We start from the raw sequence: 22,648 nt of genomic DNA, 5'->3' as shown, positions 1-22,648 counted from the left end.
GCCTTTCAGGGGTGAGGCAGGGCAAGGACAGTGTCCCCCATCTCCTCCTTGTGGGGCTGCTGCTGCAGGCCGAGTCTGGCTGGCTGGCTGGCTGGCTGGCACCTTTGCTTTGCAGCTCCCGTGAAAAGCGAGCAAAGGGGCAGACTTTTTTTCTCCTGTGACGGGCACGACAGCACCTTTTCCAAGACAATGAAGAAAATGCATCCGAGTTCAACCCAAAAATATTGCAAAGTGCACAAGTTTCCAGAATTGCTCCGTCTTTTTTTTTCACAGCATTGTTTTCCCCAAGTGGGGAAGTGCACCAGTCCTGGAGGTACTGCAATACCAGGTTGATGCGTGGAGTGGACAGAGCAAGCTCCCATTCCATCTCCCTGTTCCAAAAATCAATTTAATATATGGTCCCCAGATAGAGGACGTATCAGATATTAAACTGATAAGAACAGATTTTTTTTTTTTTTTTTTTTTTTGAACGGTCTCCACATCTCCCCTTACAACCGTCCCTTTCCTCCAGCAAAGTAGTATATACTACTTGCGACTATACGCCAATTAGTTCTCGAATTAAAAGATTTTCACGAATTAAAATTGAATTTGGTTAAAAAACTGTCAAAAAGAAAGACTTTGAGCAAACTGCTCTCCCTAACCCAGATTAGTTAAATAGTTAACGTTCTCCAGTTGTCTTGTTGCCAAATGTTTTGTGCCTCTTGTTTGCCCTTGACTTTGGCATCAAGACAGTAATATGTGTATAAAAAACACAACGCTAACTTTACACACTCCTCTGGAGTGATGTTTTTGTGCTGTAGCACTAGTAATGTTCTGGCCTTCCATAAGGCTTCTTTCGTTGCTGATGTAATTTGGTGAAAAAGAATTTTCTCTTGTTTCCCTCCTCCCTCCTGTATCCCTGTCAAGATGGATTCGAACGTCAGGGTCTGTTCTCCTGTGATTGCAAAAATCAGTGTTTCCAGTTTTTCCCACACTTGTTTTGCAAATGCACAATTCCACACAAAGTGTAGTGTTGATTCGTCCTGAGCGCATTTACTACACTTGATCTTAGCCAAAAGGCCGAGAAGCGATGCCCCCAAAGGGTTCGCCGGAAAGACTGCTGCTCGGCAGCTACCCTGCTGACTCGGAGCAACGCTCTGCTGCAGAACCCCAGACTCCTCGGCCAGGAATAGCATTTGCATGACCAGCATGCCCGGCGATATTTTGCATGGCTCCGCCCCCAGATTTCCAAGGGTCCCAGAGCGCCAGGGCCGAGGCGGCCAGGCACAGGCTGCAGAGCTCTGCCCAGCCAAGCTGCAGCCTCGGCCTGGCACTGGCCCCGTCACCTAGCGGCGAAAGTCACCCTCAGCTGCCCAGGGGATGTTCCCCCAAGTGCGTCCCCCTCAGATAAGGCTTGGCCGTTCGTGGCCGTTCGGGGCCTTTCAGGGGTGAGGCAGGGCAAGGACAGTGTCCCCCATCTCCTCCTTGTGGGGCTGCTGCTGCAGGCCGAGTCTGGCTGGCTGGCTGGCTGGCTGGCACCTTTGCTTTGCAGCTCCCGTGAAAAGCGAGCAAAGGGGCAGACTTTTTTTCTCCTGTGACGGGCACGACAGCACCTTTTCCAAGACAATGAAGAAAATGCATCCGAGTTCAACCCAAAAATATTGCAAAGTGCACAAGTTTCCAGAATTGCTCCGTCTTTTTTTTTCACAGCATTGTTTTCCCCAAGTGGGGAAGTGCACCAGTCCTGGAGGTACTGCAATACCAGGTTGATGCGTGGAGTGGACAGAGCAAGCTCCCATTCCATCTCCCTGTTCCAAAAATCAATTTAATATATGGTCCCCAGATAGAGGACGTATCAGATATTAAACTGATAAGAACAGATACTACACTTGATCTTAGCCAAAAGGCCGAGAAGCGATGCCCCCAAAGGGTTCGCCGGAAAGACTGCTGCTCGGCAGCTACCCTGCTGACTCGGAGCAACGCTCTGCTGCAGAACCCCAGACTCCTCGGCCAGGAATAGCATTTGCATGACCAGCATGCCCGGCGATATTTTGCATGGCTCCGCCCCCAGATTTCCAAGGGTCCCAGAGCGCCAGGGCCGGGGCGGCCAGGCACAGGCTGCAGAGCTCTGCCCAGCCAAGCTGCAGCCTCGGCCTGGCACTGGCCCCGTCACCTAGCGGCGAAAGTCACCCTCAGCTGCCCAGGGGATGTTCCCCCAAGTGCGTCCCCCTCAGATAAGGCTTGGCCGTTCGTGGCCGTTCGGGGCCTTTCAGGGGTGAGGCAGGGCAAGGACAGTGTCCCCCATCTCCTCCTTGTGGGGCTGCTGCTGCAGGCCGAGTCTGGCTGGCTGGCTGGCTGGCTGGCACCTTTGCTTTGCAGCTCCCGTGAAAAGCGAGCAAAGGGGCAGACTTTTTTTCTCCTGTGACGGGCACGACAGCACCTTTTCCAAGACAATGAAGAAAATGCATCCGAGTTCAACCCAAAAATATTGCAAAGTGCACAAGTTTCCAGAATTGCTCCGTCTTTTTTTTTCACAGCATTGTTTTCCCCAAGTGGGGAAGTGCACCAGTCCTGGAGGTACTGCAATACCAGGTTGATGCGTGGAGTGGACAGAGCAAGCTCCCATTCCATCTCCCTGTTCCAAAAATCAATTTAATATATGGTCCCCAGATAGAGGACGTATCAGATATTAAACTGATAAGAACAGATACTACACTTGATCTTAGCCAAAAGGCCGAGAAGCGATGCCCCCAAAGGGTTCGCCGGAAAGACTGCTGCTCGGCAGCTACCCTGCTGACTCGGAGCAACGCTCTGCTGCAGAACCCCAGACTCCTCGGCCAGGAATAGCATTTGCATGACCAGCATGCCCGGCGATATTTTGCATGGCTCCGCCCCCAGATTTCCAAGGGTCCCAGAGCGCCAGGGCCGGGGCGGCCAGGCACAGGCTGCAGAGCTCTGCCCAGCCAAGCTGCAGCCTCGGCCTGGCACTGGCCCCGTCACCTAGCGGCGAAAGTCACCCTCAGCTGCCCAGGGGATGTTCCCCCAAGTGCGTCCCCCTCAGATAAGGCTTGGCCGTTCGGGGCCTTTCAGGGGTGAGGCAGGGCAAGGACAGTGTCCCCCATCTCCTCCTTGTGGGGCTGCTGCTGCAGGCCGAGTCTGGCTGGCTGGCTGGCTGGCTGGCACCTTTGCTTTGCAGCTCCCGTGAAAAGCGAGCAAAGGGGCAGACTTTTTTTCTCCTGTGACGGGCACGACAGCACCTTTTCCAAGACAATGAAGAAAATGCATCCGAGTTCAACCCAAAAATATTGCAAAGTGCACAAGTTTCCAGAATTGCTCCGTCTTTTTTTTTCACAGCATTGTTTTCCCCAAGTGGGGAAGTGCACCAGTCCTGGAGGTACTGCAATACCAGGTTGATGCGTGGAGTGGACAGAGCAAGCTCCCATTCCATCTCCCTGTTCCAAAAATCAATTTAATATATGGTCCCCAGATAGAGGACGTATCAGATATTAAACTGATAAGAACAGATACTACACTTGATCTTAGCCAAAAGGCCGAGAAGCGATGCCCCCAAAGGGTTCGCCGGAAAGACTGCTGCTCGGCAGCTACCCTGCTGACTCGGAGCAACGCTCTGCTGCAGAACCCCAGACTCCTCGGCCAGGAATAGCATTTGCATGACCAGCATGCCCGGCGATATTTTGCATGGCTCCGCCCCCAGATTTCCAAGGGTCCCAGAGCGCCAGGGCCGGGGCGGCCAGGCACAGGCTGCAGAGCTCTGCCCAGCCAAGCTGCAGCCTCGGCCTGGCACTGGCCCCGTCACCTAGCGGCGAAAGTCACCCTCAGCTGCCCAGGGGATGTTCCCCCAAGTGCGTCCCCCTCAGATAAGGCTTGGCCGTTCGTGGCCGTTCGGGGCCTTTCAGGGGTGAGGCAGGGCAAGGACAGTGTCCCCCATCTCCTCCTTGTGGGGCTGCTGCTGCAGGCCGAGTCTGGCTGGCTGGCTGGCTGGCTGGCACCTTTGCTTTGCAGCTCCCGTGAAAAGCGAGCAAAGGGGCAGACTTTTTTTCTCCTGTGACGGGCACGACAGCACCTTTTCCAAGACAATGAAGAAAATGCATCCGAGTTCAACCCAAAAATATTGCAAAGTGCACAAGTTTCCAGAATTGCTCCGTCTTTTTTTTTCACAGCATTGTTTTCCCCAAGTGGGGAAGTGCACCAGTCCTGGAGGTACTGCAATACCAGGTTGATGCGTGGAGTGGACAGAGCAAGCTCCCATTCCATCTCCCTGTTCCAAAAATCAATTTAATATATGGTCCCCAGATAGAGGACGTATCAGATATTAAACTGATAAGAACAGATACTACACTTGATCTTAGCCAAAAGGCCGAGAAGCGATGCCCCCAAAGGGTTCGCCGGAAAGACTGCTGCTCGGCAGCTACCCTGCTGACTCGGAGCAACGCTCTGCTGCAGAACCCCAGACTCCTCGGCCAGGAATAGCATTTGCATGACCAGCATGCCCGGCGATATTTTGCATGGCTCCGCCCCCAGATTTCCAAGGGTCCCAGAGCGCCAGGGCCGGGGCGGCCAGGCACAGGCTGCAGAGCTCTGCCCAGCCAAGCTGCAGCCTCGGCCTGGCACTGGCCCCGTCACCTAGCGGCGAAAGTCACCCTCAGCTGCCCAGGGGATGTTCCCCCAAGTGCGTCCCCCTCAGATAAGGCTTGGCCGTTCGTGGCCGTTCGGGGCCTTTCAGGGGTGAGGCAGGGCAAGGACAGTGTCCCCCATCTCCTCCTTGTGGGGCTGCTGCTGCAGGCCGAGTCTGGCTGGCTGGCTGGCTGGCTGGCACCTTTGCTTTGCAGCTCCCGTGAAAAGCGAGCAAAGGGGCAGACTTTTTTTCTCCTGTGACGGGCACGACAGCACCTTTTCCAAGACAATGAAGAAAATGCATCCGAGTTCAACCCAAAAATATTGCAAAGTGCACAAGTTTCCAGAATTGCTCCGTCTTTTTTTTTCACAGCATTGTTTTCCCCAAGTGGGGAAGTGCACCAGTCCTGGAGGTACTGCAATACCAGGTTGATGCGTGGAGTGGACAGAGCAAGCTCCCATTCCATCTCCCTGTTCCAAAAATCAATTTAATATATGGTCCCCAGATAGAGGACGTATCAGATATTAAACTGATAAGAACAGATACTACACTTGATCTTAGCCAAAAGGCCGAGAAGCGATGCCCCCAAAGGGTTCGCCGGAAAGACTGCTGCTCGGCAGCTACCCTGCTGACTCGGAGCAACGCTCTGCTGCAGAACCCCAGACTCCTCGGCCAGGAATAGCATTTGCATGACCAGCATGCCCGGCGATATTTTGCATGGCTCCGCCCCCAGATTTCCAAGGGTCCCAGAGCGCCAGGGCCGAGGCGGCCAGGCACAGGCTGCAGAGCTCTGCCCAGCCAAGCTGCAGCCTCGGCCTGGCACTGGCCCCGTCACCTAGCGGCGAAAGTCACCCTCAGCTGCCCAGGGGATGTTCCCCCAAGTGCGTCCCCCTCAGATAAGGCTTGGCCGTTCGGGGCCTTTCAGGGGTGAGGCAGGGCAAGGACAGTGTCCCCCATCTCCTCCTTGTGGGGCTGCTGCTGCAGGCCGAGTCTGGCTGGCTGGCTGGCTGGCTGGCACCTTTGCTTTGCAGCTCCCGTGAAAAGCGAGCAAAGGGGCAGACTTTTTTTCTCCTGTGACGGGCACGACAGCACCTTTTCCAAGACAATGAAGAAAATGCATCCGAGTTCAACCCAAAAATATTGCAAAGTGCACAAGTTTCCAGAATTGCTCCGTCTTTTTTTTTCACAGCATTGTTTTCCCCAAGTGGGGAAGTGCACCAGTCCTGGAGGTACTGCAATACCAGGTTGATGCGTGGAGTGGACAGAGCAAGCTCCCATTCCATCTCCCTGTTCCAAAAATCAATTTAATATATGGTCCCCAGATAGAGGACGTATCAGATATTAAACTGATAAGAACAGATACTACACTTGATCTTAGCCAAAAGGCCGAGAAGCGATGCCCCCAAAGGGTTCGCCGGAAAGACTGCTGCTCGGCAGCTACCCTGCTGACTCGGAGCAACGCTCTGCTGCAGAACCCCAGACTCCTCGGCCAGGAATAGCATTTGCATGACCAGCATGCCCGGCGATATTTTGCATGGCTCCGCCCCCAGATTTCCAAGGGTCCCAGAGCGCCAGGGCCGGGGCGGCCAGGCACAGGCTGCAGAGCTCTGCCCAGCCAAGCTGCAGCCTCGGCCTGGCACTGGCCCCGTCACCTAGCGGCGAAAGTCACCCTCAGCTGCCCAGGGGATGTTCCCCCAAGTGCGTCCCCCTCAGATAAGGCTTGGCCGTTCGTGGCCGTTCGGGGCCTTTCAGGGGTGAGGCAGGGCAAGGACAGTGTCCCCCATCTCCTCCTTGTGGGGCTGCTGCTGCAGGCCGAGTCTGGCTGGCTGGCTGGCTGGCTGGCACCTTTGCTTTGCAGCTCCCGTGAAAAGCGAGCAAAGGGGCAGACTTTTTTTCTCCTGTGACGGGCACGACAGCACCTTTTCCAAGACAATGAAGAAAATGCATCCGAGTTCAACCCAAAAATATTGCAAAGTGCACAAGTTTCCAGAATTGCTCCGTCTTTTTTTTTCACAGCATTGTTTTCCCCAAGTGGGGAAGTGCACCAGTCCTGGAGGTACTGCAATACCAGGTTGATGCGTGGAGTGGACAGAGCAAGCTCCCATTCCATCTCCCTGTTCCAAAAATCAATTTAATATATGGTCCCCAGATAGAGGACGTATCAGATATTAAACTGATAAGAACAGATACTACACTTGATCTTAGCCAAAAGGCCGAGAAGCGATGCCCCCAAAGGGTTCGCCGGAAAGACTGCTGCTCGGCAGCTACCCTGCTGACTCGGAGCAACGCTCTGCTGCAGAACCCCAGACTCCTCGGCCAGGAATAGCATTTGCATGACCAGCATGCCCGGCGATATTTTGCATGGCTCCGCCCCCAGATTTCCAAGGGTCCCAGAGCGCCAGGGCCGGGGCGGCCAGGCACAGGCTGCAGAGCTCTGCCCAGCCAAGCTGCAGCCTCGGCCTGGCACTGGCCCCGTCACCTAGCGGCGAAAGTCACCCTCAGCTGCCCAGGGGATGTTCCCCCAAGTGCGTCCCCCTCAGATAAGGCTTGGCCGTTCGTGGCCGTTCGGGGCCTTTCAGGGGTGAGGCAGGGCAAGGACAGTGTCCCCCATCTCCTCCTTGTGGGGCTGCTGCTGCAGGCCGAGTCTGGCTGGCTGGCTGGCTGGCTGGCACCTTTGCTTTGCAGCTCCCGTGAAAAGCGAGCAAAGGGGCAGACTTTTTTTCTCCTGTGACGGGCACGACAGCACCTTTTCCAAGACAATGAAGAAAATGCATCCGAGTTCAACCCAAAAATATTGCAAAGTGCACAAGTTTCCAGAATTGCTCCGTCTTTTTTTTTCACAGCATTGTTTTCCCCAAGTGGGGAAGTGCACCAGTCCTGGAGGTACTGCAATACCAGGTTGATGCGTGGAGTGGACAGAGCAAGCTCCCATTCCATCTCCCTGTTCCAAAAATCAATTTAATATATGGTCCCCAGATAGAGGACGTATCAGATATTAAACTGATAAGAACAGATTTTTTTTTTTTTTTTTTTTTTGAACGGTCTCCACATCTCCCCTTACAACCGTCCCTTTCCTCCAGCAAAGTAGTATATACTACTTGCGACTATACGCCAATTAGTTCTCGAATTAAAAGATTTTCACGAATTAAAATTGAATTTGGTTAAAAAACTGTCAAAAAGAAAGACTTTGAGCAAACTGCTCTCCCTAACCCAGATTAGTTAAATAGTTAACGTTCTCCAGTTGTCTTGTTGCCAAATGTTTTGTGCCTCTTGTTTGCCCTTGACTTTGGCATCAAGACAGTAATATGTGTATAAAAAACACAACGCTAACTTTACACACTCCTCTGGAGTGATGTTTTTGTGCTGTAGCACTAGTAATGTTCTGGCCTTCCATAAGGCTTCTTTCGTTGCTGATGTAATTTGGTGAAAAAGAATTTTCTCTTGTTTCCCTCCTCCCTCCTGTATCCCTGTCAAGATGGATTCGAACGTCAGGGTCTGTTCTCCTGTGATTGCAAAAATCAGTGTTTCCAGTTTTTCCCACACTTGTTTTGCAAATGCACAATTCCACACAAAGTGTAGTGTTGATTCGTCCTGAGCGCATTTACTACACTTGATCTTAGCCAAAAGGCCGAGAAGCGATGCCCCCAAAGGGTTCGCCGGAAAGACTGCTGCTCGGCAGCTACCCTGCTGACTCGGAGCAACGCTCTGCTGCAGAACCCCAGACTCCTCGGCCAGGAATAGCATTTGCATGACCAGCATGCCCGGCGATATTTTGCATGGCTCCGCCCCCAGATTTCCAAGGGTCCCAGAGCGCCAGGGCCGGGGCGGCCAGGCACAGGCTGCAGAGCTCTGCCCAGCCAAGCTGCAGCCTCGGCCTGGCACTGGCCCCGTCACCTAGCGGCGAAAGTCACCCTCAGCTGCCCAGGGGATGTTCCCCCAAGTGCGTCCCCCTCAGATAAGGCTTGGCCGTTCGTGGCCGTTCGGGGCCTTTCAGGGGTGAGGCAGGGCAAGGACAGTGTCCCCCATCTCCTCCTTGTGGGGCTGCTGCTGCAGGCCGAGTCTGGCTGGCTGGCTGGCTGGCTGGCACCTTTGCTTTGCAGCTCCCGTGAAAAGCGAGCAAAGGGGCAGACTTTTTTTCTCCTGTGACGGGCACGACAGCACCTTTTCCAAGACAATGAAGAAAATGCATCCGAGTTCAACCCAAAAATATTGCAAAGTGCACAAGTTTCCAGAATTGCTCCGTCTTTTTTTTTCACAGCATTGTTTTCCCCAAGTGGGGAAGTGCACCAGTCCTGGAGGTACTGCAATACCAGGTTGATGCGTGGAGTGGACAGAGCAAGCTCCCATTCCATCTCCCTGTTCCAAAAATCAATTTAATATATGGTCCCCAGATAGAGGACGTATCAGATATTAAACTGATAAGAACAGATACTACACTTGATCTTAGCCAAAAGGCCGAGAAGCGATGCCCCCAAAGGGTTCGCCGGAAAGACTGCTGCTCGGCAGCTACCCTGCTGACTCGGAGCAACGCTCTGCTGCAGAACCCCAGACTCCTCGGCCAGGAATAGCATTTGCATGACCAGCATGCCCGGCGATATTTTGCATGGCTCCGCCCCCAGATTTCCAAGGGTCCCAGAGCGCCAGGGCCGAGGCGGCCAGGCACAGGCTGCAGAGCTCTGCCCAGCCAAGCTGCAGCCTCGGCCTGGCACTGGCCCCGTCACCTAGCGGCGAAAGTCACCCTCAGCTGCCCAGGGGATGTTCCCCCAAGTGCGTCCCCCTCAGATAAGGCTTGGCCGTTCGGGGCCTTTCAGGGGTGAGGCAGGGCAAGGACAGTGTCCCCCATCTCCTCCTTGTGGGGCTGCTGCTGCAGGCCGAGTCTGGCTGGCTGGCTGGCTGGCTGGCACCTTTGCTTTGCAGCTCCCGTGAAAAGCGAGCAAAGGGGCAGACTTTTTTTCTCCTGTGACGGGCACGACAGCACCTTTTCCAAGACAATGAAGAAAATGCATCCGAGTTCAACCCAAAAATATTGCAAAGTGCACAAGTTTCCAGAATTGCTCCGTCTTTTTTTTTCACAGCATTGTTTTCCCCAAGTGGGGAAGTGCACCAGTCCTGGAGGTACTGCAATACCAGGTTGATGCGTGGAGTGGACAGAGCAAGCTCCCATTCCATCTCCCTGTTCCAAAAATCAATTTAATATATGGTCCCCAGATAGAGGACGTATCAGATATTAAACTGATAAGAACAGATACTACACTTGATCTTAGCCAAAAGGCCGAGAAGCGATGCCCCCAAAGGGTTCGCCGGAAAGACTGCTGCTCGGCAGCTACCCTGCTGACTCGGAGCAACGCTCTGCTGCAGAACCCCAGACTCCTCGGCCAGGAATAGCATTTGCATGACCAGCATGCCCGGCGATATTTTGCATGGCTCCGCCCCCAGATTTCCAAGGGTCCCAGAGCGCCAGGGCCGGGGCGGCCAGGCACAGGCTGCAGAGCTCTGCCCAGCCAAGCTGCAGCCTCGGCCTGGCACTGGCCCCGTCACCTAGCGGCGAAAGTCACCCTCAGCTGCCCAGGGGATGTTCCCCCAAGTGCGTCCCCCTCAGATAAGGCTTGGCCGTTCGTGGCCGTTCAGGGCCTTTCAGGGGTGAGGCAGGGCAAGGACAGTGTCCCCCATCTCCTCCTTGTGGGGCTGCTGCTGCAGGCCGAGTCTGGCTGGCTGGCTGGCTGGCTGGCACCTTTGCTTTGCAGCTCCCGTGAAAAGCGAGCAAAGGGGCAGACTTTTTTTCTCCTGTGACGGGCACGACAGCACCTTTTCCAAGACAATGAAGAAAATGCATCCGAGTTCAACCCAAAAATATTGCAAAGTGCACAAGTTTCCAGAATTGCTCCGTCTTTTTTTTTCACAGCATTGTTTTCCCCAAGTGGGGAAGTGCACCAGTCCTGGAGGTACTGCAATACCAGGTTGATGCGTGGAGTGGACAGAGCAAGCTCCCATTCCATCTCCCTGTTCCAAAAATCAATTTAATATATGGTCCCCAGATAGAGGACGTATCAGATATTAAACTGATAAGAACAGATACTACACTTGATCTTAGCCAAAAGGCCGAGAAGCGATGCCCCCAAAGGGTTCGCCGGAAAGACTGCTGCTCGGCAGCTACCCTGCTGACTCGGAGCAACGCTCTGCTGCAGAACCCCAGACTCCTCGGCCAGGAATAGCATTTGCATGACCAGCATGCCCGGCGATATTTTGCATGGCTCCGCCCCCAGATTTCCAAGGGTCCCAGAGCGCCAGGGCCGGGGCGGCCAGGCACAGGCTGCAGAGCTCTGCCCAGCCAAGCTGCAGCCTCGGCCTGGCACTGGCCCCGTCACCTAGCGGCGAAAGTCACCCTCAGCTGCCCAGGGGATGTTCCCCCAAGTGCGTCCCCCTCAGATAAGGCTTGGCCGTTCGTGGCCGTTCGGGGCCTTTCAGGGGTGAGGCAGGGCAAGGACAGTGTCCCCCATCTCCTCCTTGTGGGGCTGCTGCTGCAGGCCGAGTCTGGCTGGCTGGCTGGCTGGCTGGCACCTTTGCTTTGCAGCTCCCGTGAAAAGCGAGCAAAGGGGCAGACTTTTTTTCTCCTGTGACGGGCACGACAGCACCTTTTCCAAGACAATGAAGAAAATGCATCCGAGTTCAACCCAAAAATATTGCAAAGTGCACAAGTTTCCAGAATTGCTCCGTCTTTTTTTTTCACAGCATTGTTTTCCCCAAGTGGGGAAGTGCACCAGTCCTGGAGGTACTGCAATACCAGGTTGATGCGTGGAGTGGACAGAGCAAGCTCCCATTCCATCTCCCTGTTCCAAAAATCAATTTAATATATGGTCCCCAGATAGAGGACGTATCAGATATTAAACTGATAAGAACAGATACTACACTTGATCTTAGCCAAAAGGCCGAGAAGCGATGCCCCCAAAGGGTTCGCCGGAAAGACTGCTGCTCGGCAGCTACCCTGCTGACTCGGAGCAACGCTCTGCTGCAGAACCCCAGACTCCTCGGCCAGGAATAGCATTTGCATGACCAGCATGCCCGGCGATATTTTGCATGGCTCCGCCCCCAGATTTCCAAGGGTCCCAGAGCGCCAGGGCCGGGGCGGCCAGGCACAGGCTGCAGAGCTCTGCCCAGCCAAGCTGCAGCCTCGGCCTGGCACTGGCCCCGTCACCTAGCGGCGAAAGTCACCCTCAGCTGCCCAGGGGATGTTCCCCCAAGTGCGTCCCCCTCAGATAAGGCTTGGCCGTTCGGGGCCTTTCAGGGGTGAGGCAGGGCAAGGACAGTGTCCCCCATCTCCTCCTTGTGGGGCTGCTGCTGCAGGCCGAGTCTGGCTGGCTGGCTGGCTGGCTGGCACCTTTGCTTTGCAGCTCCCGTGAAAAGCGAGCAAAGGGGCAGACTTTTTTTCTCCTGTGACGGGCACGACAGCACCTTTTCCAAGACAATGAAGAAAATGCATCCGAGTTCAACCCAAAAATATTGCAAAGTGCACAAGTTTCCAGAATTGCTCCGTCTTTTTTTTTCACAGCATTGTTTTCCCCAAGTGGGGAAGTGCACCAGTCCTGGAGGTACTGCAATACCAGGTTGATGCGTGGAGTGGACAGAGCAAGCTCCCATTCCATCTCCCTGTTCCAAAAATCAATTTAATATATGGTCCCCAGATAGAGGACGTATCAGATATTAAACTGATAAGAACAGATTTTTTTTTTTTTTTTTTTTTTGAACGGTCTCCACATCTCCCCTTACAACCGTCCCTTTCCTCCAGCAAAGTAGTATATACTACTTGCGACTATACGCCAATTAGTTCTCGAATTAAAAGATTTTCACGAATTAAAATTGAATTTGGTTAAAAAACTGTCAAAAAGAAAGACTTTGAGCAAACTGCTCTCCCTAACCCAGATTAGTTAAATAGTTAACGTTCTCCAGTTGTCTTGTTGCCAAATGTTTTGTGCCTCTTGTTTGCCCTTGACTTTGGCATCAAGACAGTAATATGTGTATAAAAAACACAACGCTAACTTTACACACTCCTCTGGAGTGATGTTTTTGTGCTGTAGCACTAGTAATGTTCTGGCCTTCCATAAGGCTTCTTTCGTTGCTGATGTAATTTGGTGAAAAAGAATTTTCTCTTGTTTCCCTCCTCCCTCCTGTATCCCTGTCAAGATGGATTCGAACGTCAGGGTCTGTTCTCCTGTGATTGCAAAAATCAGTGTTTCCAGTTTTTCCCACACTTGTTTTGCAAATGCACAATTCCACACAAAGTGTAGTGTTGATTCGTCCTGAGCGCATTTACTACACTTGATCTTAGCCAAAAGGCCGAGAAGCGATGCCCCCAAAGGGTTCGCCGGAAAGACTGCTGCTCGGCAGCTACCCTGCTGACTCGGAGCAACGCTCTGCTGCAGAACCCCAGACTCCTCGGCCAGGAATAGCATTTGCATGACCAGCATGCCCGGCGATATTTTGCATGGCTCCGCCCCCAGATTTCCAAGGGTCCCAGAGCGCCAGGGCCGGGGCGGCCAGGCACAGGCTGCAGAGCTCTGCCCAGCCAAGCTGCAGCCTCGGCCTGGCACTGGCCCCGTCACCTAGCGGCGAAAGTCACCCTCAGCTGCCCAGGGGATGTTCCCCCAAGTGCGTCCCCCTCAGATAAGGCTTGGCCGTTCGTGGCCGTTCGGGGCCTTTCAGGGGTGAGGCAGGGCAAGGACAGTGTCCCCCATCTCCTCCTTGTGGGGCTGCTGCTGCAGGCCGAGTCTGGCTGGCTGGCTGGCTGGCTGGCACCTTTGCTTTGCAGCTCCCGTGAAAAGCGAGCAAAGGGGCAGACTTTTTTTCTCCTGTGACGGGCACGACAGCACCTTTTCCAAGACAATGAAGAAAATGCATCCGAGTTCAACCCAAAAATATTGCAAAGTGCACAAGTTTCCAGAATTGCTCCGTCTTTTTTTTTCACAGCATTGTTTTCCCCAAGTGGGGAAGTGCACCAGTCCTGGAGGTACTGCAATACCAGGTTGATGCGTGGAGTGGACAGAGCAAGCTCCCATTCCATCTCCCTGTTCCAAAAATCAATTTAATATATGGTCCCCAGATAGAGGACGTATCAGATATTAAACTGATAAGAACAGATACTACACTTGATCTTAGCCAAAAGGCCGAGAAGCGATGCCCCCAAAGGGTTCGCCGGAAAGACTGCTGCTCGGCAGCTACCCTGCTGACTCGGAGCAACGCTCTGCTGCAGAACCCCAGACTCCTCGGCCAGGAATAGCATTTGCATGACCAGCATGCCCGGCGATATTTTGCATGGCTCCGCCCCCAGATTTCCAAGGGTCCCAGAGCGCCAGGGCCGGGGCGGCCAGGCACAGGCTGCAGAGCTCTGCCCAGCCAAGCTGCAGCCTCGGCCTGGCACTGGCCCCGTCACCTAGCGGCGAAAGTCACCCTCAGCTGCCCAGGGGATGTTCCCCCAAGTGCGTCCCCCTCAGATAAGGCTTGGCCGTTCGTGGCCGTTCGGGGCCTTTCAGGGGTGAGGCAGGGCAAGGACAGTGTCCCCCATCTCCTCCTTGTGGGGCTGCTGCTGCAGGCCGAGTCTGGCTGGCTGGCTGGCTGGCTGGCACCTTTGCTTTGCAGCTCCCGTGAAAAGCGAGCAAAGGGGCAGACTTTTTTTCTCCTGTGACGGGCACGACAGCACCTTTTCCAAGACAATGAAGAAAATGCATCCGAGTTCAACCCAAAAATATTGCAAAGTGCACAAGTTTCCAGAATTGCTCCGTCTTTTTTTTTCACAGCATTGTTTTCCCCAAGTGGGGAAGTGCACCAGTCCTGGAGGTACTGCAATACCAGGTTGATGCGTGGAGTGGACAGAGCAAGCTCCCATTCCATCTCCCTGTTCCAAAAATCAATTTAATATATGGTCCCCAGATAGAGGACGTATCAGATATTAAACTGATAAGAACAGATACTACACTTGATCTTAGCCAAAAGGCCGAGAAGCGATGCCCCCAAAGGGTTCGCCGGAAAGACTGCTGCTCGGCAGCTACCCTGCTGACTCGGAGCAACGCTCTGCTGCAGAACCCCAGACTCCTCGGCCAGGAATAGCATTTGCATGACCAGCATGCCCGGCGATATTTTGCATGGCTCCGCCCCCAGATTTCCAAGGGTCCCAGAGCGCCAGGGCCGGGGCGGCCAGGCACAGGCTGCAGAGCTCTGCCCAGCCAAGCTGCAGCCTCGGCCTGGCACTGGCCCCGTCACCTAGCGGCGAAAGTCACCCTCAGCTGCCCAGGGGATGTTCCCCCAAGTGCGTCCCCCTCAGATAAGGCTTGGCCGTTCGGGGCCTTTCAGGGGTGAGGCAGGGCAAGGACAGTGTCCCCCATCTCCTCCTTGTGGGGCTGCTGCTGCAGGCCGAGTCTGGCTGGCTGGCTGGCTGGCTGGCACCTTTGCTTTGCAGCTCCCGTGAAAAGCGAGCAAAGGGGCAGACTTTTTTTCTCCTGTGACGGGCACGACAGCACCTTTTCCAAGACAATGAAGAAAATGCATCCGAGTTCAACCCAAAAATATTGCAAAGTGCACAAGTTTCCAGAATTGCTCCGTCTTTTTTTTTCACAGCATTGTTTTCCCCAAGTGGGGAAGTGCACCAGTCCTGGAGGTACTGCAATACCAGGTTGATGCGTGGAGTGGACAGAGCAAGCTCCCATTCCATCTCCCTGTTCCAAAAATCAATTTAATATATGGTCCCCAGATAGAGGACGTATCAGATATTAAACTGATAAGAACAGATTTTTTTTTTTTTTTTTTTTTTTGAACGGTCTCCACATCTCCCCTTACAACCGTCCCTTTCCTCCAGCAAAGTAGTATATACTACTTGCGACTATACGCCAATTAGTTCTCGAATTAAAAGATTTTCACGAATTAAAATTGAATTTGGTTAAAAAACTGTCAAAAAGAAAGACTTTGAGCAAACTGCTCTCCCTAACCCAGATTAGTTAAATAGTTAACGTTCTCCAGTTGTCTTGTTGCCAAATGTTTTGTGCCTCTTGTTTGCCCTTGACTTTGGCATCAAGACAGTAATATGTGTATAAAAAACACAACGCTAACTTTACACACTCCTCTGGAGTGATGTTTTTGTGCTGTAGCACTAGTAATGTTCTGGCCTTCCATAAGGCTTCTTTCGTTGCTGATGTAATTTGGTGAAAAAGAATTTTCTCTTGTTTCCCTCCTCCCTCCTGTATCCCTGTCAAGATGGATTCAAACGTCAGGGTCTGTTCTCCTGTGATTGCAAAAATCAGTGTTTCCAGTTTTTCCCACACTTGTTTTGCAAATGCACAATTCCACACAAAGTGTAGTGTTGATTCGTCCTGAGCGCATTTACTACACTTGATCTTAGCCAAAAGGCCGAGAAGCGATGCCCCCAAAGGGTTCGCCGGAAAGACTGCTGCTCGGCAGCTACCCTGCTGACTCGGAGCAACGCTCTGCTGCAGAACCCCAGACTCCTCGGCCAGGAATAGCATTTGCATGACCAGCATGCCCGGCGATATTTTGCATGGCTCCGCCCCCAGATTTCCAAGGGTCCCAGAGCGCCAGGGCCGAGGCGGCCAGGCACAGGCTGCAGAGCTCTGCCCAGCCAAGCTGCAGCCTCGGCCTGGCACTGGCCCCGTCACCTAGCGGCGAAAGTCACCCTCAGCTGCCCAGGGGATGTTCCCCCAAGTGCGTCCCCCTCAGATAAGGCTTGGCCGTTCGTGGCCGTTCGGGGCCTTTCAGGGGTGAGGCAGGGCAAGGACAGTGTCCCCCATCTCCTCCTTGTGGGGCTGCTGCTGCAGGCCGAGTCTGGCTGGCTGGCTGGCTGGCTGGCACCTTTGCTTTGCAGCTCCCGTGAAAAGCGAGCAAAGGGGCAGACTTTTTTTCTCCTGTGACGGGCACGACAGCACCTTTTCCAAGACAATGAAGAAAATGCATCCGAGTTCAACCCAAAAATATTGCAAAGTGCACAAGTTTCCAGAATTGCTCCGTCTTTTTTTTTCACAGCATTGTTTTCCCCAAGTGGGGAAGTGCACCAGTCCTGGAGGTACTGCAATACCAGGTTGATGCGTGGAGTGGACAGAGCAAGCTCCCATTCCATCTCCCTGTTCCAAAAATCAATTTAATATATGGTCCCCAGATAGAGGACGTATCAGATATTAAACTGATAAGAACAGATACTACACTTGATCTTAGCCAAAAGGCCGAGAAGCGATGCCCCCAAAGGGTTCGCCGGAAAGACTGCTGCTCGGCAGCTACCCTGCTGACTCGGAGCAACGCTCTGCTGCAGAACCCCAGACTCCTCGGCCAGGAATAGCATTTGCATGACCAGCATGCCCGGCGATATTTTGCATGGCTCCGCCCCCAGATTTCCAAGGGTCCCAGAGCGCCAGGGCCGGGGCGGCCAGGCACAGGCTGCAGAGCTCTGCCCAGCCAAGCTGCAGCCTCGGCCTGGCACTGGCCCCGTCACCTAGCGGCGAAAGTCACCCTCAGCTGCCCAGGGGATGTTCCCCCAAGTGCGTCCCCCTCAGATAAGGCTTGGCCGTTCGTGGCCGTTCGGGGCCTTTCAGGGGTGAGGCAGGGCAAGGACAGTGTCCCCCATCTCCTCCTTGTGGGGCTGCTGCTGCAGGCCGAGTCTGGCTGGCTGGCTGGCTGGCTGGCACCTTTGCTTTGCAGCTCCCGTGAAAAGCGAGCAAAGGGGCAGACTTTTTTTCTCCTGTGACGGGCACGACAGCACCTTTTCCAAGACAATGAAGAAAATGCATCCGAGTTCAACCCAAAAATATTGCAAAGTGCACAAGTTTCCAGAATTGCTCCGTCTTTTTTTTTCACAGCATTGTTTTCCCCAAGTGGGGAAGTGCACCAGTCCTGGAGGTACTGCAATACCAGGTTGATGCGTGGAGTGGACAGAGCAAGCTCCCATTCCATCTCCCTGTTCCAAAAATCAATTTAATATATGGTCCCCAGATAGAGGACGTATCAGATATTAAACTGATAAGAACAGATACTACACTTGATCTTAGCCAAAAGGCCGAGAAGCGATGCCCCCAAAGGGTTCGCCGGAAAGACTGCTGCTCGGCAGCTACCCTGCTGACTCGGAGCAACGCTCTGCTGCAGAACCCCAGACTCCTCGGCCAGGAATAGCATTTGCATGACCAGCATGCCCGGCGATATTTTGCATGGCTCCGCCCCCAGATTTCCAAGGGTCCCAGAGCGCCAGGGCCGGGGCGGCCAGGCACAGGCTGCAGAGCTCTGCCCAGCCAAGCTGCAGCCTCGGCCTGGCACTGGCCCCGTCACCTAGCGGCGAAAGTCACCCTCAGCTGCCCAGGGGATGTTCCCCCAAGTGCGTCCCCCTCAGATAAGGCTTGGCCGTTCGGGGCCTTTCAGGGGTGAGGCAGGGCAAGGACAGTGTCCCCCATCTCCTCCTTGTGGGGCTGCTGCTGCAGGCCGAGTCTGGCTGGCTGGCTGGCTGGCTGGCACCTTTGCTTTGCAGCTCCCGTGAAAAGCGAGCAAAGGGGCAGACTTTTTTTCTCCTGTGACGGGCACGACAGCACCTTTTCCAAGACAATGAAGAAAATGCATCCGAGTTCAACCCAAAAATATTGCAAAGTGCACAAGTTTCCAGAATTGCTCCGTCTTTTTTTTTCACAGCATTGTTTTCCCCAAGTGGGGAAGTGCACCAGTCCTGGAGGTACTGCAATACCAGGTTGATGCGTGGAGTGGACAGAGCAAGCTCCCATTCCATCTCCCTGTTCCAAAAATCAATTTAATATATGGTCCCCAGATAGAGGACGTATCAGATATTAAACTGATAAGAACAGATACTACACTTGATCTTAGCCAAAAGGCCGAGAAGCGATGCCCCCAAAGGGTTCGCCGGAAAGACTGCTGCTCGGCAGCTACCCTGCTGACTCGGAGCAACGCTCTGCTGCAGAACCCCAGACTCCTCGGCCAGGAATAGCATTTGCATGACCAGCATGCCCGGCGATATTTTGCATGGCTCCGCCCCCAGATTTCCAAGGGTCCCAGAGCGCCAGGGCCGGGGCGGCCAGGCACAGGCTGCAGAGCTCTGCCCAGCCAAGCTGCAGCCTCGGCCTGGCACTGGCCCCGTCACCTAGCGGCGAAAGTCACCCTCAGCTGCCCAGGGGATGTTCCCCCAAGTGCGTCCCCCTCAGATAAGGCTTGGCCGTTCGTGGCCGTTCGGGGCCTTTCAGGGGTGAGGCAGGGCAAGGACAGTGTCCCCCATCTCCTCCTTGTGGGGCTGCTGCTGCAGGCCGAGTCTGGCTGGCTGGCTGGCTGGCTGGCACCTTTGCTTTGCAGCTCCCGTGAAAAGCGAGCAAAGGGGCAGACTTTTTTTCTCCTGTGACGGGCACGACAGCACCTTTTCCAAGACAATGAAGAAAATGCATCCGAGTTCAACCCAAAAATATTGCAAAGTGCACAAGTTTCCAGAATTGCTCCGTCTTTTTTTTTCACAGCATTGTTTTCCCCAAGTGGGGAAGTGCACCAGTCCTGGAGGTACTGCAATACCAGGTTGATGCGTGGAGTGGACAGAGCAAGCTCCCATTCCATCTCCCTGTTCCAAAAATCAATTTAATATATGGTCCCCAGATAGAGGACGTATCAGATATTAAACTGATAAGAACAGATACTACACTTGATCTTAGCCAAAAGGCCGAGAAGCGATGCCCCCAAAGGGTTCGCCGGAAAGACTGCTGCTCGGCAGCTACCCTGCTGACTCGGAGCAACGCTCTGCTGCAGAACCCCAGACTCCTCGGCCAGGAATAGCATTTGCATGACCAGCATGCCCGGCGATATTTTGCATGGCTCCGCCCCCAGATTTCCAAGGGTCCCAGAGCGCCAGGGCCGGGGCGGCCAGGCACAGGCTGCAGAGCTCTGCCCAGCCAAGCTGCAGCCTCGGCCTGGCACTGGCCCCGTCACCTAGCGGCGAAAGTCACCCTCAGCTGCCCAGGGGATGTTCCCCCAAGTGCGTCCCCCTCAGATAAGGCTTGGCCGTTCGTGGCCGTTCGGGGCCTTTCAGGGGTGAGGCAGGGCAAGGACAGTGTCCCCCATCTCCTCCTTGTGGGGCTGCTGCTGCAGGCCGAGTCTGGCTGGCTGGCTGGCTGGCTGGCACCTTTGCTTTGCAGCTCCCGTGAAAAGCGAGCAAAGGGGCAGACTTTTTTTCTCCTGTGACGGGCACGACAGCACCTTTTCCAAGACAATGAAGAAAATGCATCCGAGTTCAACCCAAAAATATTGCAAAGTGCACAAGTTTCCAGAATTGCTCCGTCTTTTTTTTTCACAGCATTGTTTTCCCCAAGTGGGGAAGTGCACCAGTCCTGGAGGTACTGCAATACCAGGTTGATGCGTGGAGTGGACAGAGCAAGCTCCCATTCCATCTCCCTGTTCCAAAAATCAATTTAATATATGGTCCCCAGATAGAGGACGTATCAGATATTAAACTGATAAGAACAGATTTTTTTTTTTTTTTTTTTTTTGAACGGTCTCCACATCTCCCCTTACAACCGTCCCTTTCCTCCAGCAAAGTAGTATATACTACTTGCGACTATACGCCAATTAGTTCTCGAATTAAAAGATTTTCACGAATTAAAATTGAATTTGGTTAAAAAACTGTCAAAAAGAAAGACTTTGAGCAAACTGCTCTCCCTAACCCAGATTAGTTAAATAGTTAACGTTCTCCAGTTGTCTTGTTGCCAAATGTTTTGTGCCTCTTGTTTGCCCTTGACTTTGGCATCAAGACAGTAATATGTGTATAAAAAACACAACGCTAACTTTACACACTCCTCTGGAGTGATGTTTTTGTGCTGTAGCACTAGTAATGTTCTGGCCTTCCATAAGGCTTCTTTCGTTGCTGATGTAATTTGGTGAAAAAGAATTTTCTCTTGTTTCCCTCCTCCCTCCTGTATCCCTGTCAAGATGGATTCGAACGTCAGGGTCTGTTCTCCTGTGATTGCAAAAATCAGTGTTTCCAGTTTTTCCCACACTTGTTTTGCAAATGCACAATTCCACACAAAGTGTAGTGTTGATTCGTCCTGAGCGCATTTACTACACTTGATCTTAGCCAAAAGGCCGAGAAGCGATGCCCCCAAAGGGTTCGCCGGAAAGACTGCTGCTCGGCAGCTACCCTGCTGACTCGGAGCAACGCTCTGCTGCAGAACCCCAGACTCCTCGGCCAGGAATAGCATTTGCATGACCAGCATGCCCGGCGATATTTTGCATGGCTCCGCCCCCAGATTTCCAAGGGTCCCAGAGCGCCAGGGCCGGGGCGGCCAGGCACAGGCTGCAGAGCTCTGCCCAGCCAAGCTGCAGCCTCGGCCTGGCACTGGCCCCGTCACCTAGCGGCGAAAGTCACCCTCAGCTGCCCAGGGGATGTTCCCCCAAGTGCGTCCCCCTCAGATAAGGCTTGGCCGTTCGTGGCCGTTCGGGGCCTTTCAGGGGTGAGGCAGGGCAAGGACAGTGTCCCCCATCTCCTCCTTGTGGGGCTGCTGCTGCAGGCCGAGTCTGGCTGGCTGGCTGGCTGGCTGGCACCTTTGCTTTGCAGCTCCCGTGAAAAGCGAGCAAAGGGGCAGACTTTTTTTCTCCTGTGACGGGCACGACAGCACCTTTTCCAAGACAATGAAGAAAATGCATCCGAGTTCAACCCAAAAATATTGCAAAGTGCACAAGTTTCCAGAATTGCTCCGTCTTTTTTTTTCACAGCATTGTTTTCCCCAAGTGGGGAAGTGCACCAGTCCTGGAGGTACTGCAATACCAGGTTGATGCGTGGAGTGGACAGAGCAAGCTCCCATTCCATCTCCCTGTTCCAAAAATCAATTTAATATATGGTCCCCAGATAGAGGACGTATCAGATATTAAACTGATAAGAACAGATACTACACTTGATCTTAGCCAAAAGGCCGAGAAGCGATGCCCCCAAAGGGTTCGCCGGAAAGACTGCTGCTCGGCAGCTACCCTGCTGACTCGGAGCAACGCTCTGCTGCAGAACCCCAGACTCCTCGGCCAGGAATAGCATTTGCATGACCAGCATGCCCGGCGATATTTTGCATGGCTCCGCCCCCAGATTTCCAAGGGTCCCAGAGCGCCAGGGCCGGGGCGGCCAGGCACAGGCTGCAGAGCTCTGCCCAGCCAAGCTGCAGCCTCGGCCTGGCACTGGCCCCGTCACCTAGCGGCGAAAGTCACCCTCAGCTGCCCAGGGGATGTTCCCCCAAGTGCGTCCCCCTCAGATAAGGCTTGGCCGTTCGGGGCCTTTCAGGGGTGAGGCAGGGCAAGGACAGTGTCCCCCATCTCCTCCTTGTGGGGCTGCTGCTGCAGGCCGAGTCTGGCTGGCTGGCTGGCTGGCTGGCACCTTTGCTTTGCAGCTCCCGTGAAAAGCGAGCAAAGGGGCAGACTTTTTTTCTCCTGTGACGGGCACGACAGCACCTTTTCCAAGACAATGAAGAAAATGCATCCGAGTTCAACCCAAAAATATTGCAAAGTGCACAAGTTTCCAGAATTGCTCCGTCTTTTTTTTTCACAGCATTGTTTTCCCCAAGTGGGGAAGTGCACCAGTCCTGGAGGTACTGCAATACCAGGTTGATGCGTGGAGTGGACAGAGCAAGCTCCCATTCCATCTCCCTGTTCCAAAAATCAATTTAATATATGGTCCCCAGATAGAGGACGTATCAGATATTAAACTGATAAGAACAGATACTACACTTGATCTTAGCCAAAAGGCCGAGAAGCGATGCCCCCAAAGGGTTCGCCGGAAAGACTGCTGCTCGGCAGCTACCCTGCTGACTCGGAGCAACGCTCTGCTGCAGAACCCCAGACTCCTCGGCCAGGAATAGCATTTGCATGACCAGCATGCCCGGCGATATTTTGCATGGCTCCGCCCCCAGATTTCCAAGGGTCCCAGAGCGCCAGGGCCGGGGCGGCCAGGCACAGGCTGCAGAGCTCTGCCCAGCCAAGCTGCAGCCTCGGCCTGGCACTGGCCCCGTCACCTAGCGGCGAAAGTCACCC

General features: G+C 53.8%; 24 non-coding genes across 24 annotated transcripts; all 24 read right to left on the bottom strand.

Moving 5' to 3' along the window:
* Positions 1–291: 291 nt before the first annotated feature.
* Positions 292–476, bottom strand: LOC138517604 (U2 spliceosomal RNA). The gene has a single exon (XR_011282753.1). It is a non-coding gene; the product is annotated as a U2 spliceosomal RNA (small nuclear RNA).
* Positions 477–1,707: 1,231 nt separating this feature from the next.
* LOC138517457 (U2 spliceosomal RNA) lies at positions 1,708–1,898 on the bottom strand. The gene has a single exon (XR_011282640.1). It is a non-coding gene; the product is annotated as a U2 spliceosomal RNA (small nuclear RNA).
* A 636-nt stretch (positions 1,899–2,534) lies between these two features.
* On the bottom strand, positions 2,535–2,725 carry LOC138517456 (U2 spliceosomal RNA). Its single transcript, XR_011282639.1, has one exon. It is a non-coding gene; the product is annotated as a U2 spliceosomal RNA (small nuclear RNA).
* Positions 2,726–3,351: 626 nt separating this feature from the next.
* Positions 3,352–3,542, bottom strand: LOC138517455 (U2 spliceosomal RNA). Its single transcript, XR_011282638.1, has one exon. It is a non-coding gene; the product is annotated as a U2 spliceosomal RNA (small nuclear RNA).
* Positions 3,543–4,178: 636 nt separating this feature from the next.
* LOC138517454 (U2 spliceosomal RNA) lies at positions 4,179–4,369 on the bottom strand. The gene has a single exon (XR_011282637.1). It is a non-coding gene; the product is annotated as a U2 spliceosomal RNA (small nuclear RNA).
* A 636-nt stretch (positions 4,370–5,005) lies between these two features.
* Positions 5,006–5,196, bottom strand: LOC138517453 (U2 spliceosomal RNA). The gene has a single exon (XR_011282636.1). It is a non-coding gene; the product is annotated as a U2 spliceosomal RNA (small nuclear RNA).
* A 626-nt stretch (positions 5,197–5,822) lies between these two features.
* On the bottom strand, positions 5,823–6,013 carry LOC138517452 (U2 spliceosomal RNA). Its single transcript, XR_011282635.1, has one exon. It is a non-coding gene; the product is annotated as a U2 spliceosomal RNA (small nuclear RNA).
* A 636-nt stretch (positions 6,014–6,649) lies between these two features.
* LOC138517449 (U2 spliceosomal RNA) lies at positions 6,650–6,840 on the bottom strand. The gene has a single exon (XR_011282633.1). It is a non-coding gene; the product is annotated as a U2 spliceosomal RNA (small nuclear RNA).
* Positions 6,841–7,476: 636 nt separating this feature from the next.
* LOC138517576 (U2 spliceosomal RNA) lies at positions 7,477–7,660 on the bottom strand. Its single transcript, XR_011282727.1, has one exon. It is a non-coding gene; the product is annotated as a U2 spliceosomal RNA (small nuclear RNA).
* A 1,231-nt stretch (positions 7,661–8,891) lies between these two features.
* On the bottom strand, positions 8,892–9,082 carry LOC138517448 (U2 spliceosomal RNA). Its single transcript, XR_011282632.1, has one exon. It is a non-coding gene; the product is annotated as a U2 spliceosomal RNA (small nuclear RNA).
* Positions 9,083–9,708: 626 nt separating this feature from the next.
* Positions 9,709–9,899, bottom strand: LOC138517447 (U2 spliceosomal RNA). Its single transcript, XR_011282631.1, has one exon. It is a non-coding gene; the product is annotated as a U2 spliceosomal RNA (small nuclear RNA).
* A 636-nt stretch (positions 9,900–10,535) lies between these two features.
* Positions 10,536–10,726, bottom strand: LOC138517446 (U2 spliceosomal RNA). The gene has a single exon (XR_011282630.1). It is a non-coding gene; the product is annotated as a U2 spliceosomal RNA (small nuclear RNA).
* Positions 10,727–11,362: 636 nt separating this feature from the next.
* On the bottom strand, positions 11,363–11,553 carry LOC138517445 (U2 spliceosomal RNA). The gene has a single exon (XR_011282629.1). It is a non-coding gene; the product is annotated as a U2 spliceosomal RNA (small nuclear RNA).
* A 626-nt stretch (positions 11,554–12,179) lies between these two features.
* On the bottom strand, positions 12,180–12,363 carry LOC138517575 (U2 spliceosomal RNA). The gene has a single exon (XR_011282726.1). It is a non-coding gene; the product is annotated as a U2 spliceosomal RNA (small nuclear RNA).
* Positions 12,364–13,594: 1,231 nt separating this feature from the next.
* LOC138517444 (U2 spliceosomal RNA) lies at positions 13,595–13,785 on the bottom strand. The gene has a single exon (XR_011282628.1). It is a non-coding gene; the product is annotated as a U2 spliceosomal RNA (small nuclear RNA).
* A 636-nt stretch (positions 13,786–14,421) lies between these two features.
* LOC138517443 (U2 spliceosomal RNA) lies at positions 14,422–14,612 on the bottom strand. The gene has a single exon (XR_011282627.1). It is a non-coding gene; the product is annotated as a U2 spliceosomal RNA (small nuclear RNA).
* Positions 14,613–15,238: 626 nt separating this feature from the next.
* Positions 15,239–15,423, bottom strand: LOC138517603 (U2 spliceosomal RNA). The gene has a single exon (XR_011282752.1). It is a non-coding gene; the product is annotated as a U2 spliceosomal RNA (small nuclear RNA).
* Positions 15,424–16,654: 1,231 nt separating this feature from the next.
* On the bottom strand, positions 16,655–16,845 carry LOC138517442 (U2 spliceosomal RNA). The gene has a single exon (XR_011282626.1). It is a non-coding gene; the product is annotated as a U2 spliceosomal RNA (small nuclear RNA).
* A 636-nt stretch (positions 16,846–17,481) lies between these two features.
* LOC138517441 (U2 spliceosomal RNA) lies at positions 17,482–17,672 on the bottom strand. The gene has a single exon (XR_011282625.1). It is a non-coding gene; the product is annotated as a U2 spliceosomal RNA (small nuclear RNA).
* A 626-nt stretch (positions 17,673–18,298) lies between these two features.
* On the bottom strand, positions 18,299–18,489 carry LOC138517439 (U2 spliceosomal RNA). The gene has a single exon (XR_011282624.1). It is a non-coding gene; the product is annotated as a U2 spliceosomal RNA (small nuclear RNA).
* Positions 18,490–19,125: 636 nt separating this feature from the next.
* LOC138517437 (U2 spliceosomal RNA) lies at positions 19,126–19,316 on the bottom strand. Its single transcript, XR_011282622.1, has one exon. It is a non-coding gene; the product is annotated as a U2 spliceosomal RNA (small nuclear RNA).
* A 636-nt stretch (positions 19,317–19,952) lies between these two features.
* LOC138517572 (U2 spliceosomal RNA) lies at positions 19,953–20,136 on the bottom strand. The gene has a single exon (XR_011282724.1). It is a non-coding gene; the product is annotated as a U2 spliceosomal RNA (small nuclear RNA).
* A 1,231-nt stretch (positions 20,137–21,367) lies between these two features.
* Positions 21,368–21,558, bottom strand: LOC138517436 (U2 spliceosomal RNA). Its single transcript, XR_011282621.1, has one exon. It is a non-coding gene; the product is annotated as a U2 spliceosomal RNA (small nuclear RNA).
* Positions 21,559–22,184: 626 nt separating this feature from the next.
* On the bottom strand, positions 22,185–22,375 carry LOC138517435 (U2 spliceosomal RNA). The gene has a single exon (XR_011282620.1). It is a non-coding gene; the product is annotated as a U2 spliceosomal RNA (small nuclear RNA).
* Between the last annotated feature and the right edge of the window lie 273 nt (positions 22,376–22,648).

The sequence above is a fragment of the Ambystoma mexicanum genome, chromosome 6q (assembly GCF_040938575.1).
Source record: "Ambystoma mexicanum isolate Mex_15411 chromosome 6q, UKY_AmexF1_1, whole genome shotgun sequence".
NCBI lineage: Eukaryota > Metazoa > Chordata > Amphibia > Caudata > Ambystomatidae > Ambystoma > Ambystoma mexicanum.
Note: the sequence above shows the minus strand (reverse complement) of the source record. Positions and strands in the feature narration are given on the sequence as shown.